Source organism: Rhopalosiphum maidis, chromosome 4 (genome assembly GCF_003676215.2).
Source record: "Rhopalosiphum maidis isolate BTI-1 chromosome 4, ASM367621v3, whole genome shotgun sequence".
NCBI classification, from domain to species: domain Eukaryota; kingdom Metazoa; phylum Arthropoda; class Insecta; order Hemiptera; family Aphididae; genus Rhopalosiphum; species Rhopalosiphum maidis.
The window spans coordinates 38,817,820-38,834,236 of NC_040880.1; the positions used below are offsets into that span (position 1 = coordinate 38,817,820).

Consider the following 16,417-nt stretch of genomic DNA (forward strand, 5'->3'; position numbering starts at 1 on the left):
ACAATACTGAATTGAACGCACAAGAAAAACATACAATTTTCGGATGACAAAAGAAGATCCATTAATTATTAGCAAGACTTGTAGATGAAACCAGTAACCCAGTAACCCTAACGGTAAAATACATCGTCAATTGCGCTAGTACATCTACAGAATAACTCGATAAATGTAAATTATCTTTGGCGTAATGGCATATAATACTATATATTATAAATGTATACGTTATCAGTAGGACTCGGGAGTTCTAGCAAATGCATATTTATTCTGGTCAGTCATTGGACGTCAAAAGTAAGATACATATTATTTGGTATTACACTTTCCTGGTGCCGTATATATTAGAAATTATATATTATTTTGCTAATTTATGCGTATTTACGGTTTCTAGTGATATTTTATTAATTTAAGGCTTTAAGTGTTGTTTTTACGCATATTCTTTTATGATAAAGTAAACAAACGATAAAAATCTAATAAATTATACAAATATTTAACCAAACCTCGTTGTGAACGAAAACACGTATTTTAATTTTCTATTAGTAGGTACATTGTCGATTGGTTTTTCCGATGACATTGAACAGTTCATTCTATTCATTTCCAACAATTTGATTATAATTAAAATGTTTGTTTAGACGCACTGTAATTATTATCGAATTTGTCGTATTTACGTTTCAGAACTGACCAAATACCTATAGTTCATCAATATCATATTTTTTTTAAAAAATATATATATTTTTAAAGTCTGTATTATTAAAAAAATCTAAAACTTCTTTGCATATTCATCAATTTTTAGTACTTTTTTTTCCACTTATTTTTTTGTTCTTGAGTTTACATTAAACTTTTGAGCCCTGGTTATCAGGTGTTTAAGTATATACAGTACACATATAAAAATTGGCAGGTAAATACAATATATTGTTTTTAAGATGAACACGATGTGCAACTTTATCAGTGGCGGAACAACACATTAGTACCACAACCGACGGCGCTGAATCTGTTGGGATTGGGACGGACATTGCGCGAATTTTGTCCGGTTTTCGTCTACCACCCGGTGAGTTCTTGTTTGAAAAATAATTGTGTATAATAAATGTTATGCTTTTTGATAATTTATATATTAAATTCAGTACCCATATATTATGAGTGTACACTGTACAATGATTATGAGTTAACTTTAAAAAATAATATTGTGATATACTTTGATTATAAAATATCATAACTATTTAAATTTATGTCCATAACTGTCAACTTATTAACAACTATCATATCGCATAAATGAAACAACCTATATTTCATGAAGGTTACGTCATGAGACAAAATACAATTTTTTTTAATGAAATTGATAAAAGATATGACACCTATCACAAAACATAAAAATCAAGTACAAAAATACGCTAATATGTAATAGAAAAATAACAGTCAAGGTCAAAATAATATAAATTTCACAGTGATAGTCAAGTATTACTAGCCAATATATTTAACTCATTATAACCGTTATATAGTATTATTAACAAATATTATGATAAAGTTATGCAAATAGTATTCAAAATTAGGACAACTTTGTTTACTATTACGTGGTTTTCTTTCTTTATCTATTTTGACTTTAAATTGAATCTATTAAAACAAATTTTACGATTAAAATCCATGAAAATGATTGAAATCATACTTATTTTCAAATATGAAAATCATGATGATTTTAACGTAAAACTCATTTCGTTTTTGTATTTTATTTGTACACAAATGTATAGATTTTATCATTATACAAACAAGGTATAAATAATTAAATAATGGGGAAATGGGTGCATTTCATTTTGTGCTTTTAGTTGATTGTATGATTTGTAAGAAATATATATATGTACAATGTGCATATAACTAACAGATGGTTCAATCTTGAAATAAACTATTAAAAGTTTTCCAAACACGAGTGATACGTAAAGTATTGTTTTATAAAGTTCAATAGTTAAAGAATTTTCTATACACATCATTCTTGTAGGGAACATGTATATAATCCCACGATGATTAAAGAAGACACTCATTAACTAAAAGTTCAAATGAATCGAAGTTTAATATAAACTATTTTTAATATTACATTTATAGGTGGCTGAAATCTGTTGAGTTTGAATTTCAATTTGGGAAATGAAAATAACTATTTATAGATTAATACGCTATCAGTATCAGTATAATAGACGACGCAGAGCTGGTTTCATCTCTCGATAACGGTATTGTCAGTGTCAAATAAATATCTTTTATATGTAATCATTATATCTACAATAACTATACAAATGAATATATTACATTCTAAATAAAATTAAATCGCCACAAATATACAACATAGTATGGAGATTTATGTACTTCAAATAAAATAAAAAATAATGAAAAATAGCGTGTACAATCAAAATACACTATTTACAGTATTTGATATAGAAATTTAATATATGTATTGATATAAACACATTATATATATGAAGAGAAAATAAACAAAATAAGATAGAATAATAATAATAATAATAATAATGAATACAATTCTGAAAAAAGAGTTGAATAGCTTTAGTCCATAGCTCAGTTGGTATTCACTATATTATTATAATAATGTTTCTTTATTTAAAAGTAATTTTATGCAAGAATTGATAGCTCGGAACTAAGTTCAATAGTTTGTAATGGATTTAGTAGTGAAGTACAAAGAAAAAACAATGTTTTCTACAAAGTACCGTACCCTGTCAATTCTAATCAAACTTAAAATTGACTAATTGCTTTCTGATAATATTTACCGCCGTAGGTTAAGTTAGTTTGAGTTAAATCATTTTTTAACAAACTAATAAATCACATAATTTCGTTGTGGTGACTAAAGTAAGACAAATATTAAAATGCTAACATCATGATTTCCGATTCCGTTTAATAAATGTATTATTTAAAGAAATATAAACATTTTTAAGGGAAGTCAGAGAATTAAAAAAAAAAAACTATGCAATAACATTGATTGAGAAAAAAAATCTGTAAAATAAAGAAAATCAGAATTTCCTCATTTACATAAAAAAGAAGCGTTATTGATCTTATTAATTAGGTATTTATTTTTAATTTGTATATTGTGATCGTAAATGGTTCATACAATTTCTAAATATTAAATTTATATTATGATTGGAAAATTCCATCGTAACATATAAAAATATGACACATAATACATCAAATTAACTATTATAATAATAATAAATAAAACCTATAAATAGAAAAAATAGAAATCTTTTGTATTTTTCTATAGTAATAAAATAACAAAATAAATTTCACAGTTTGCTGCAACGAACAAGTCACAAAGATGCAGTAGCCAAAGACGGTGACGATATGTGATAAGATAATACGGATATTGGACAAAGACGGGTGTGAGTTGACGGACAACAAATAATAATACATTGACTAAATATTAGTAATAGCAATCGACAAGCATAAACTAGCTAGTGACATATCATAAAGTCACTTCTTACAAATCTCGAGCATTCGCTGTACTTGGCACATATTTTATACCTTTACTGTTAGCTCACATTGAACGCAGGAGATATGTGCTTCAGTGGTCGCATTTAATCACTAAGTACCACCCCAACTTTTTTTAATATATATTATTACGGTATTTTGATTTTTAAGTTAACTCACTGAAATTATTTATTACATAATAAATACGTTAAAATATTATGACATAAATAATAATTCATAAAAATGTGAAATATTGCAGTAGTTCACTTATAAGTTATAACTTATAATGGTATTTTATTCGGTAAATTTAAAGTAATAAATTATTTTTTATTATTATTTTTATTCTTACAACATATGTACTTCTAAAAACTTTTTTAGTTTTAAAAACATTTTTTCTTAATATCATCTTACACAAGTATATGAAATTTACTATACAGCATACATACAGCGTGTACCTACTTCTAAATTTCCAAATGCGTATGATTTAAAATCCAAATCAGATGTACGGATACATTAAGTTACTGATTAAAAATCCATTTAATTCACCTCGTAGTTTCTACTATTATTAAATAAAATATAAATAGCAAACAATTGCATTAAAAAAAAAAAGTATTTTTAACGAAATTTGGTTAAAATCGTGTTTAAATTAGTATTGTTTCAATATTTTTAGTTTGTTATTGGTAGACATTGCTTACGCATAGAAATTCTCTAAAATAAAATACAAAATATTCTTTTCTTCTCCAATTTTGAAAGCTACAGTTTAAAATGTTCAATAGTTTTTTTATCCAAAAAACGAGTGATCAACCTATCTAATATATAAGTGTCACAAAATACTATCACATTCACATATTTCCTTATTATTTATTTATTTTTGTTTAATGAATTCAGGTCATTATAGTTTAAACAAAAATAGTATTAGTAACCGAATATTAAATTTAAATTTAAAATAAACTATTTAAATAAGCATTTAAAACTCATAAACTAATAATAAGATAATAACACATTAACCGTTTGTTATTTTAACATTGTAATTTATAAAATATCGATAATGTTATCGAATATTTTTATGAACCATCATCTAAAGTATATATTATAAAATAGTTCTACACTAAAAATATATCGTCTTCCTTCGATTATTTTTCAATTTATTGTCAGTATGACATTTTACAACTTTCACGTAAATATAACATATTATATACTACACCCATTTTTAAAACCTAGTTCTGTTAGATGTTAGATTTAGGGGACATACTCACAGCTTATATATTTCTTCGGTTCATCCAATATTCATGTTTGAAATATCAAAGGGGCTGCATAATGTTTCTAAGACAAACTTGAAATGTCTGGGCTATTTTATTTTCCTCTCCTGTATTCCTCACATATAAAGTTATAAAGGCAACTCGAAAATAAATTTCATATGTACGTAAAGTGTGTTACAAATCCACACACATTTCACAGGAACAACTTCCGGGAAAAGCTTATTATCATATCATAGAGATTGTTTCATCTTCAGTTATAAAAAAATATTGACTGTTATATATTTTGTATATTATTGCAGTGTCATTCAATTATTTTATTTTCTGTACTATTGTTATTGAAATACTATTTACGAAACCATTGGAATCCGCCTTTTCTATAAATAAAACAAGGTATAAAGCAGCTTATAAAAATATAAAAATTATATTATTATATTTATAAAATTGCTATCAAATACGTTTAAATTAAAACTATGTAAACACTAAGTAAATAATATAAAAAACATCACGATTAATTATATAGATAATGTGCGAAATATAGTTGTGTTTATAATTACTTGTTTTGTTTGTATCTTAAATGTATTATAATAATTCAAAATATTATTACAACTTTATGAAAAAATAACAAAGATTTTACTATTGATCTTTGTATCTTGTCTATTTCTTTATTAGAAATCTTAATTAACTTAAATGTATTTTATTTCATTAAAATTACAATTTATTTTGTATTGATCATGTCCATTAAATTAAGCATTTATTTTGTTAAAACTATGCTTTTTCATTAACCAGTAAAGTACTTTTGATAAGTTAAATTTCGTTTCTCTGAATTCATTACTTAACATCATCATATAACTTTGCAAATAAATTTATTAAGACGAGTTGGTGATTTAACAAAGTAGTTTATGAATAGTGGTAATAATTATTAGGTAAACTGATAGATTACGCGTATTGACCATTAAGACGGAGAATTCGATACACATTTTATTAAGTTTCATTCGTGCATCTATATAATAAACATAAACATTGTCTAATATACATTAAACACATTATGCAAACAATCCATAAAAGCCATGTTAAATACAAATGAAACACAATGTAGTTTGGCATACTTTAATTAAGGCAACTACGCATTTTATTTCAAATGTATCCAACCAGTTAAAAACTCTCGCATTTATTTAAAAACACATTATTGACGAATGATTTGCCTACATTCACTCGTAGTGATTAAAATACATACGTAATATAAATACCGCGTTGAAAAAATCTATTGAAATACCTTAGGGTTTCGCGATAGTGAATTATTATATGAATTTGAAAAGATTCTACGGCGGCTATAGCGTATTTATAAGTATATACCTATTATGCCTAGTTTAGTAACATATAATTACGTGCAGTGTTTAGGCGTATCGTGTATTATAGTAAGTTGTGTTACTATATAATATTTTATACTTTATATTTTATACCTATGTATTGTGTGTGGGCAGGACAAGAGGGCTTTGGAAATCGACGAAATTGTTTTTACAGACCTACCGCTAATACTGAACCTTTTACGCTGATATAGTGATATCTGATGGGCGCGGTAGCTGTTGTTGTCGAAATTGAAATGCATTTACGATCGCTATTGTTAAAATGGATAAGAAGTAAATGTAGTACGTCAAAAGGTTTGCCGTGTAAAGTATACATAAAAATGTACAGCAGTTAAACGGAGAAGAAATTACAATTTGGAGGGGAAAGATGTATGGTTACAGGATAAAGGTAAAGGCACAATAATATATCAATACTGTGGTTTCTTTTGGCACGGCTGTCGTTTATGCTATAAAACTAGTTGCAATGTAAATCATGAAGCTTGAGGTGATTTATTATAGGTAAACACTTAAGATTGCGATCGATTTGGAAGTGTTCGGAAGCCGTTTGGAAGTGTAGTTATACTGAATGAAAAAAAATATATTCTATGGATAATAACAAATAACACGATATACTCCAATGAAATAAAACGATTGGTCAATCATTAGTCGAAATATTGAATGTTTTTGTGACACCGACAGATACATGACCATAAACTAGATAAAAAAATAAACTTATAAAGATACAAAAAGAAATAACATGTACAGAATGTTATATTATATACCTACCTACGTCCTACGCATAATAGAAATTCTGATATTATTCAAGACACAAAACTACTGATCCAAACTTGTTTGAGGTGATTACATTAGTAGAAAAACATATTAATAGGTACCTACTTAAGTAATTTAATATATTAATATGAAATAAGAATATTAGAGATTGTATAATATTGATATATATTAGTATAAATGTATAGATATAGTTTATTTGTAATAAAATATGTTGTACACTAATGATCTATCTAAGACAAAATCATTGTTGAAAATAGTTGTTTACCGTTTAAGAATTGGTCACAGGCATCACTTAGATATACATACTATATAAAGATAACAGAACGAGCTGATCAAGAGTATCTGAAGGACTAGTGAAGGTAAATCGTTTTTAAACTAGAATCATCGCAGATCGAAAAATTATAACTTTTTTTAAATCAGACGAAATTGTTCAAATTATTGTTTAATATTAAATTGTTCATAAACCATAAATAAAACTTTAAATATTGTACTAATATATTTCATATAAATCTGATAATCCGTGTTTCAGAAGCTTATAAGAAAAAAAATCAAAAATTTGGTATTTTTGAGTTTTTAAGCGAAATAATTAGGTAAAATATTATAAAATATGCTCATATCTTACTTTATCTAGTAAAATTTATAGTTATCAATAAATCATGTTTAATTGGTAGTGTCAGACAACCATATCTATACCGATGATATTATATCCACACCAAAGTAAAATTGTTTTCAATTTTAATATTGAATTTAATTTAAAGTTCTTATAACACATTTTCAAAGCTTATCGTGACTACAAATTATTTTAATGGTATTATTTTTCTGATTATAAAGCTATAAGCATGTTTTTAATAGACAATTTCCTAATGACTTATACATTTCAAAAATAAATTATAATATAATAACGCCTAGTTTCTCTATCTAAAATCCTACAGAGGCGTATTTCTAGGATATTAATTGGATCACGCCGCTGACGGCTAGTTCCACTATTTATTTTTTTTATTATTCGATAGTTCAATTTTAAAATTTAATAAAACAATTGAGCGTATTAATACTACAAATTTACATTTATGATAACATAATATTTTCGCAGATTTTAATTATAAAATAAATTAATTGGTATATTTAAATTTTAAGAATTTATAGTGGTGTTTAAAACGTAAAGGAGAGGGGAGTATATCATAATTTTCTAAGCACAATATTTTGAAACATTTGAATTTTTTATGGGTTTGATTTGTTTGCATTTTTCTATAGTTAGACACCAAATTTCCAGACTGATTTAATCAAAAATGTATTGATAAGCATTGAGTAGTTTAGTGTTGATGTAAGTGTGTTTATTGTGTTTTGAGTTGGCGAATTAGATATATTTAAATCGAATAGCTAAGGTTTTATATGATGGTATTTCAGTGTTTGTGAGATTGTACTTTGAATGCATAAACAGAGACAGCAGTACAGAGCATCATGGGTGAGGGTAAGTGTGGGATTCATGGATCGATTTAAATTGATTTATTTTTAGCCTTAATTTTGTGCATCAGTTTTCCACGAAGGAAATGTGATTTTAAACATATTTAAAAACGATAATGTGGTCGAGACCTATGCAGAATATAGCCATGTAATCAACGTAATCGGCGACCAGCGTGTAGAATAAATTAAATAGAATTCCACCTAAAGGAATACTCACTGAAATATTTAACATACTGAAAACTGCTTTGCCAAAACGAATACCTAATGATACATCTATCTTAGAAATAATAATTTAATAGTTTTAATACTAATACAACTGTGATTATTTACTATTATGTGATGCATCACATGAGAATGTTTGTTGTTGTATTAAAACGAACCGTTATAGTTAGTCTAAGTATTAAACTTAAAATTCGATTAATGACGATTTTACTGCGTAATAGGGTTTCAAAAAAACTTAAGTAATAAATTATTGTCTACTCAAAGATAACGCAATTTCAACTTTTGGGGGAAAAAATGAACTAAAGCGAATATTGCATATTTTTTTTTTTTTTTTGCGGGACCGTAGTTGAATCACTAAACAATGAAGTCGGCCAGTGTATATTATTGACAATGAATTAATCAAATTGTTGTTTATGAACATTTGTAAGACACAAAGGGAATGCCTCAAACGCACACTTCGAAGAAAATTAACACCACCGCAATTATTATTAAGTCTGCGGTAAGCAGCCATAATGAATTTATATTATACGACCATAATTGCCATGATATACGTACACTACTTACACCGAAGTCGATGTTTTGCTAATGCATGATTAAACTGGTGCAATGGTGAATATTATAGTTTGAACTTTTGAAGAAACTAATGTTCTCTTTTTGCGTATGCAAAGTTTTTATTTTCCCGAAAAAATCGACGTTTTATTTATAATGTCATAAGGTCAAAAGGAATATTATAATAGTTGAAAAAATACAATATCAATTCAATTTATGAAAAGCCAATAATACCGTTATTATATTATTGTTAAACAAGAACTGCGTGCAGCTTGAAGGATTTTATTTTTCAGTCAGTTGTACACTATTATTCAAAAAATGTTATTATTTTCAGGTTTATCCAATACTATTGTATTTGTTTATTGTTAGAGGACAATAAATGTTCTAGATTGACGGAAATATAAACAATAATTAACGTTTGTTTTCTTGTTTCGTGAATTATAAGCATGCAAATAATTGATAATAATATTATTATTAACGATTAAACATGTACTGGTCTATGTAAAATTAGAATACATTTATTATAATCTCAATACCTATTGATTGTAAAATATTCGATACCGAATCGTCTCACATTTAAAAAAAAACTGGATAGGTTTATATGTTTTTGGCGTGCATAGATACATTAGGTGTAATTATGTACATACTATTATACAGAAGGACTGACGTAAATCAAATATTTAGTTGCTCACTGCAGCAATTAAACAGTTTAAATAATTAACCGTTGTACTTTCATCCTATACGATTCATTAAAAGTATTCGGTATAGGCACTGGAGGTTTCTAAGGTATTAGGCAAATTTAGTTGAAGGTACCTATAGGACATTTTCTAAGTGCGTACACGTGAGTAATGTGAATGTGTGCACAGTAAATGATTATTACTGTGTGTGAATGTATAATGTAAAATATATATTGCAGAGTGTATGCTCCTGTCATCAATTTGACGTGGTCCACGTGTGTTATTTTTCACTAAAAAGCATCTACTTATGATCCATATTATGCTAACAAAATCAGCGATTTAATAATACTTGTAAATGTGAAGACATTTTTAAATTCTTTATAGAGTAGACTTGTGATCGGTCGCACCATATTTAAAATTTTTTCTTAAATTATGTGCAACCGTCGTTGGTCCTCAACATTTAAATTTGAAATTCAAATTTTAAGTCGAGATAAGGGTAGTCATTTGAAAGTGGCATGGCACATAATCGATCTGAAGTTAACTTCATTGAACATTCAAATACGTTTTCAGATTTTTTTTTTATCACACAGTTGTATCGATAAAATAGACTCAAATCAAAAATGGCTGGTGCCGAATCCACTCTAAAATAAATAATTATTTTATTTCAAATCGTAAAAAGAGTACTTTTATTTTTGTTCTGACAAGTCATATACAATACAGCTCACAAGTGTTTATTATATAATTTGTTGTTTTAAAATACACCACCGCACTGTGAGACTACATGCTTTGTTTTTTTTTTTATTTTAATGTATAGAAAATAGCTATAGGAATACTTGTATCCAAGCACGAAACGTGCGATGAATGATAATACATGGCTGCGAAATACAGACAAATTTTGTTATTCCACCATAAACCAGCTTTCATGGTTAAATCGTACATAATGCGCAGGCCATGATACATGCATTATCTAATTCCACAGGCATGCTGATCCCTTTATGTATAAATATATATATATATATTAAATAAAAAAAGAAATTATCTCCCTTCAAATTCGCGTATATAAACGATAATATTAAAAAAAAATAATGTCCACATTAACAATATAATGCATGAGAAAATTGGTTTATTTATTTTATTTTTTTAATGTTCACAGATCTGTGACCGGAATTAATAAATTCTTTACACCGAAATCAAATCGCAGTGGTTCCTTATGGAAAAGAAAAAGTTGTTTTGTGAGTATATTATACGCCCAGAGGATAGGAGATAACACAAAAGGCAACGACGTATAATATCCAAAAATCTGTTGATTGTATTTTACTAAAATTGGTGTTAAAAATATTAAAAAAAAAAAAAATAGGAAGAAAGGAAAAAATAATACATTTATTACAGCAAGTTCTACATGTTGCATAGGAAAAATACAAAAGAAAATGTAAAAAATTAAATATATGTCATTTTTAAAATGTGTATACTTAAATTTGTCAAATCTCATAGAAGGGCTCGAATCGGAGACAAATGAAATAAAAGTCTGACACAGAGGTATGGTACCCCGGATATCCCTCAAAATATTGGACCAATTCTCTACTCATCATAATTTATATTTATATTTCAAATATCTGTAACTCATAAACTACTCATCTGACATTTTAACGTATAGAAATACTTCGAATAACTATTTGCTTTGGAATATGAAATTAAATATGCGTGTTATCCAATGAAAAAAAAGAAAGAATTTAAAATTTAAAAAACTTCACATTTTTTTTTTATTTCTTACAAATAGGTTAAAAATGTTAAAAGTTTTTGAAAAAAGATTCATGATAAAAAAATTACTCTGTATATATAAATTTAAAATATAATTTATGTCAGTGGACATAGATTTATGATAGTAAAGGAGGCCGTCCCCGTAGGTTATTATATGACTATTTATCACTCATATTAAACAACAAATCTACAACACAAAACAATATTTATTTTTATCTCAAATCAATTATTACAATATAAATATTTTTTTTACGCATCATATAAAATTGTAAAGATTTAACAATACATTTTTTAGAAATAAGCTTTTATTTATGTCTAGATTTCTTCTAGATGAAAGCTTCTTTAAGATATATTAAGAAAAATGAGCTGTTTAAAAATAACATTGGTTACAGATGACTTTTATATTTATTTTTGCAGAAACAAATTTTATGAGTAATAAATGTTATAACAGTTGAATAGAAGCATTTTAATTTATGATAGATAATACTATAATAAAAGCCGTGTATCAGCTATAATAAGAATATCTGAGTTTGAATTTATTTTCGCTTTTTTTCATTAGTCATAAATTAATTAATTCTTAATTTATCAAATCATATTTAACATAAATAAACATCCTGCAGACAAGGTCAAATTTAGGTAAATATAGATAAAAATAGATATGTTCATTTTCGAAAAATTAATGGGCCAAAATTCCGCGTGACTTAATAAAAAATGTATAGTCAGTTAATATACTGAGTAAATAATAAATCATGGACATTAAGTTAACATTGATTAATACAAAAGCTCTACTATTTAATGTAAATTATTCCTAATTAAAAGACCGGATGTTGTATAGTCCATCCATATATTCTATGGTTACTACTTACTAATAAAACAATATTATTTGACGATAATTTTCCACATTCAATTTTTCAAAAACAAATATTTTGATTAATTTAATGTTAGTTGGAATAAATACATATTATATTTCCATACAAATAACCATGTTTTTACAATCATTAATGTATATTTGTAAAATATTAACGCATTCAGTGAAATGAAAAGTTTATATTATTTAATATTTTTTCATGTTTATCTTGAAAAAATATTTTACACTAAATACAGTTTTTTATACTGTATAAATATTTTTTGTACATTTAATTACACGTAAATTATACAAAAAGGGTTCTTTTATCTATTATCAATGTGTTTTGTTATTCGTTATTCTCTCATTGTAAGTTTTCTTACAAATTGTATGAACTATAAAATAAATGTCATCGTTGAAAAAAAATAAAAAATGTATTTTCATAGTCACATAGTACACAAATAAGTTTCTATAGATACGTCAAATTTAATACATAAAAAAACCTTGTTTAGGAGCTAAATTTGTATGTAATAAATATAACTTAAAATATTTTTCCGAAAATTGTTGTTATAAAATCAATAATTATTTTCGTGCTAGACACTAACTTCGTATATATCAGTGTTTTACATAAAAAACATACAATTCTTAATTACAAATTGTCATTACACTGTTGTGCGCACAAGGCTCGTGACATCCCTGAGAATTCGTTTTGATATCAAAAAGCGCATAGGTACTATGCTTTTCTCACGAGTAGTACGCGAGACAAAACACTCGGCACAATTATTTTAATGCAAACTCATTTGGAGTTTTTACATTTTTGTTCATAAATAAAGGTTGATAATTTCCAGGACTCTAGAGATAAAATATTTTTAAACGATTTTACAAGAATACCTGGTGATATGAAATTACGGTGAATTTAAATATTTGAAATACGAATGTTGTATTGTACATGCCTACTTCAATTATTATACATGGTTACCTTTAGTTAAAATGTCTATGCATGTGGTAATAATGGCATATATGATAAAATATAGATGCATGCTTAATTCAAAACTGTTATTTGTTCATAGTATTGCATAAGACTAAATAGTTTTCATATTATTATAACAATGTGACAACAAGCCAACAATATAGGTATATTATACATGTTCGTCGTGTTCGTAAGCAATTCTAAGTTAGATAGTATAGGTATACATAATATGCTGTTGTATTCAAACCGAAAAAAAACTGTAGAAATCGATCCATTATTTATTGGAAGAAAGAAAATAAAAATAACTCTTCCAGACCAATATATGATTATACCATCGGTTTACAGGAGATCACGTTTGTTCAATTATGGAAATTAATATCATATCGCCATGCTCCGGAAATACCAAAATTATTGTCAAAAGTCGGCGTACTGACAGCTAAGCGTAACCTATTATAGTATGCGTGCGTGCGTGCGCGCGGGGCGCGCGCGTGTGTGTGTGTGTGTGTGCGTGTACATGTGTGTGTGTGTGTGTGTGTGCGCGAGTGTTTGAAATCGAAGTAATATTGCACACCATCCAACTGTTTTGTTCATTTCCTCACCGGAACAACATTTTCCCTCTCAAACCGTATGTAACTCGCCTAGTCATGCGTATTACGCATAAAGACGATTTCGTTGTATGTTATTTCGTGTAAATATGTACATTTCGTTCATACGCTTGCAAGCATCACTGTGTGGATTACCAACACTTATCGCAATGACTTTCTTTGATTCTCGGACTCTTACACGATAACTTATTTAGTACACCTCCAGCGTATACGCGATATTCGCTATTGAAGTTTAAATGAAAAATTAAATTATATTTTCACTCGTGTACATCATAGAACTGCTAGGGAACTAAATGTTTATGTAATATTTCGTATAAATTATAAGGTGATTTTTTTATTGGCAACAATCTGTTTTATCGGTAATATAATGTATTTTTTGTATAGCTTTATATTTTTTTCATAATTTTAAGTTATGACAACAACATCAAAACAATTTTTAAATGCATTTTCATTTTCATTTTATCCTTACATTTTTTTTTAAGTTTTTAGCTTTTCAATGAAAACATTATTTTTTAGTTTCATATCTTGAAGTAGAATATTTTGTCTATAAATATTCATGTAAAGAAATCGGATTTTGAAACAATGGTTATAATAAGTTTATCAATATTTATATTTTATTAGATTATACGAGTCTCAAACCCTCGCCCAAATTAAGAATAAGACTGTTTACTGACAAGAGAATCACCTTGTATAGCAGTACGTATTCACTTTCGTACTTATATTGATTTTAAAACTACATCTTCATCTCATCGTTATAAACGGAATGTTTAAATAACAGAATTATCATTAAGTATTTTTTTGGAAAACGTAGTATTCCTTCAAAATAAGGATGACGGAGGAAATTGGAAAAAAGAAAAGAAAACAGAAACGAGCATTGATGCAATTATTATAAGATTCCTACTCGTGTATGATTTTCATGATTGTCATTCACTTTCAGATATGTGGAAAACGATGATGAAAAAAAAGTTCATGACAGCTTTTTCGAGGATAAATAAATACACATTTTTCCTATTTAAGTTTCAAAACACATTTATACGGTTTAGTTAAATAAAATGTTATCACATAAAAATAACAAAGAATTTCACTGATGTTATTTATTTTTACACTTTTTTTTTTTTAAAAAAAAGATACAAAGTTTTTATTTTTGCTTTAAATGCATATATATTTTAGATGTTAATTCTGATATGTATTTTATGTGCCTATATATTTAGATGTTTTAAACATTGTCACGATTAACAGTTGAAAATGATAAAAAAAAAAAAAAGTAATACTTACAATGTGTGGTGTGTGATTACACATTTATTTTAAAAATATATTTTGTACTGAAATCAGTCAAATAGTATTCGGTCGTCTAATATTCGCTTTTATTACGATTGTAATGATTAACAAATCTCACAAAATTACGAAAATACACATGACAGCGTGGATATTAAGACCAAATCGTACATTACAATATTATGAATAGCGTGAATACAGTGACAACGTGTTTCGATTCGTCGTTTCGGATAATAACCAGTATTAACCATTACCATAATTATTATAACGCATTCTGATTGGTCGGTCATCCACACCACTAATACCAGTCGATTTAACACTGGCTTTCAATAATATGATCGTGTCGTAAAAGCCCTGAACCGTTCAATTATATATAATTTTATAACGCTAATCAAGATGTGTAGTCACACGTAAAGAATAACAATAAAACATTTTGTCATATGTATAAAAAAAGAAAATCAGATAACGATATTGGTCAGCACTATCGGCACTATAGTAAATAGTAATAATAAATTGCAGACATTTCTGCAATTATTTTAAAAACGCGACCTCGACATTTTCAATTCAGAACATTTTCAATTTCTTGAATTTTAAAAATAAAAATAAATGACATAAAGTGATATTATAATCAGTCCCTAATTTTCTGTTAATTTAGCTACTATACACTTTACCATTTTTTTTTTTTTAACATATCCAGACAAATATATTTAAAGAGTTGTATCTATTAAATATAAACTTTTTTCATCTATTTTTCATTTGCAACTACAAAAATAGGGACTGATTATAATTTTAATAAATATTATAGAAATGTACATATTTTTTTTTTTTTCAAAAACGTTCATAAGGAAATTTCCGACAATTATAAGCTGCTGGCTAAAAGACGCTTATTTTATTATTCCCTTTTAATACGTTATTTTATACTTATTTTTGAAAATACGCTTTTATTTCCCAGGAATTATATGAATTGCTATTATTATGTTACTACATATTCTAAATTTCAATATATTTTTTTATATAAAATAACAAAAAAAAGCATCTATAAAGACATTTTTTATGTTATCAGTCCGTGGAACAACCCTTATTTGTATCCGTTAATTAAATACTGACTTGGTTTCAAAGTAACATTACATCCGATTAAAAAAAAAATTTAAATAAAAATAATACAAGAAACGAAATACGATATACATATGCTAATTAAAAATTAATTAATTTTAA

General features: G+C 26.5%; 1 protein-coding gene across 6 annotated transcripts in view; it reads right to left on the reverse strand.

Moving 5' to 3' along the window:
• The window catches only part of LOC113561294, a 151,693-nt gene that overhangs the window by 46,386 nt on the left and 88,890 nt on the right, over nucleotides 1-16,417 (reverse strand). The window lies entirely within an intron of this gene.